Raw genomic sequence first — 1,987 nt, forward strand, 5'->3', positions numbered from 1 at the left:
ATCGTCCAGGCCAGGAGTTACCTCCCAGTCATTGCAGCTGGAGGGCCAGTTGACCTTGACTTTCTGAGAAAGAATGTTATTATGGCAACCTATCACCCACACTACCTATCACCCCCTCCCATTTTCCCACAGTAGAAAATGTGGCAGGCCTGAAGCCCAAAAAATAAAAGATGGCTTCCAGCTCTGGCAGCTTGTCCCAAGCTTGTTACTTGTTCCAGCTTGTTACTTTTCCAAAAAACAGATGGACTTTCTTAGTTTTTCCCTTGAAAATGTTTTAGTTTTTCCCTTGAAAATGTTTTGTTTCTCATCTAAGAATTGAAGAAGCTTCATGGGTGAAAAGCAAAACATTTTCAAGGAAAAACAACAAGAAGAAAATCAAGTTGCCTTTCGGAAAAGCACCTTTTGGGAAATCAGGATTGAAAGGAAAAGTGAGTTTCTGCACTTTCCAATATCCCAGCATTGATCAGAAATCAACTTAATGGCCCAAATCAATTTAATGGCCCAATGTTGAAAAAATAATTGGGGCCAGTGCTGATACCCCAAAGCTGCAAATCACCAATCTGAAAATGTCCAATATTTATACTAAAAAATTATGAAGTTTTACCAAAGCATGTATACACACACACACACACACACACACACACACACACACACACACACATACACACACACATATATAATAGCCCATGGCTCATAATAAATGTATGAGATCAGTTAAAGGTCAAATTTGGCATGCCATTAAATAAAGCATTATATTCTTATTTCAGTAGTGCTGTAGAAACTAAAAAAGAGATCCTATAGCTCAGCCTCTTCATCATTTGTCTAGTAACTCTAGTTGGATCCTAGATTGGAGGCTTCAAACATCAATGGTCTCATGACAAACCATAGATTTGCCTACATTTTCCTTACTTTTAATGCTGAATTCTTAAATTCTGTAAGGACAGTTGAAGAAGACCTTGGATCCAGCAAGCAATGATAGAACAGTCTATGACTAGTATAAAAATGTCTTCTCTGATTCTTCTGCTGATCTTTAAACACAGCTGGGTCTACAGTCCTATGTTATCTTTTGATCAGAAACTATATTTCATTCCTTCATAATATACATGTTTGATATACATGCTAGGAACATAAATCTATAAAATGTTCCTGGAACCCATGGTTAACTGGACAGTTCTGCCATTTGATCACATGTATTAAAATAGGCAAATGTTCTTCAAACTTTATGCCATTTAAAATGAAACAAAAATATTCATGCACTCTATCTGCTTGCTGTTTAATATATTAATGATGGATAGCTTAAGCTCAGATCCCTATTCATTGGTAAAGCTCAGTGGGTGGCTACATCTGTTTCTCATAGCCTATGGCTCATAATAAATGTATGAGGTCAGTTAAAGGTCAAATTTGGCATGCCATTAAATAAAGCATTGTATTTAATATACATATTTTAACATGCAAATAATAGTCACTGTATGTTTAAAAAAAAGCCATAATTATCAGGAGTCAAGCAGATGGAAAGGGCTGATGAACTCCTTTGAAGTCCCTCTTTTTTTTTTGCATTTAATTAGAGGAAATCTAATTAGTGCGAATTGGCTTGGGATTACAGGATGATATCCAAGCCATTCAGAGGGCACTGAGTTGGGTAAAACTATTTTAAATTGTCTGTGCTTGCTTTGGCAGCACATATACTAAAATTGGAATGATACAGAGAAGATTAGCATGTCCCCTGCGCAAGGATGACATGCAAATTTGTGAAGTGTTCCATATTTTTTTTGAACCTTACAACAGCAGCAAGACTATTGATGACGCAGTACTGGAAGAAGGAAGAATTACCTACTATTCAAGTATGGACACTAAAAGTAACAAACTTAGCAGAGATGGCTAAAATATCAGCATAGCTTAAGGACCATTCAGATGAGAAATACAAGCTGGAATGGAGAAGATGGATTGACTATATTCAGAACAAATATGGGACTAAGAAATTCCAGAT

At 36.4% G+C, this 1,987-nt stretch overlaps 1 non-coding gene across 1 annotated transcript; it reads left to right on the forward strand.

Moving 5' to 3' along the window:
- The first annotated feature begins 1,661 nt into the window (after window positions 1–1,661).
- LOC148045010 (U6 spliceosomal RNA) lies at window positions 1,662–1,768 on the forward strand. Its single transcript, XR_015697200.1, has one exon. It is a non-coding gene; the product is annotated as a U6 spliceosomal RNA (small nuclear RNA).
- The last annotated feature ends 219 nt before the right edge of the window (window positions 1,769–1,987 follow it).

Source organism: Thamnophis sirtalis, unplaced genomic scaffold, assembly GCF_051295495.1.
Source record: "Thamnophis sirtalis isolate CommonGarterSnake01/CBP01778 unplaced genomic scaffold, rThaSir2_p1.2 scaffold_6, whole genome shotgun sequence".
Taxonomy (NCBI): Eukaryota; Metazoa; Chordata; class Lepidosauria; order Squamata; family Natricidae; genus Thamnophis; species Thamnophis sirtalis.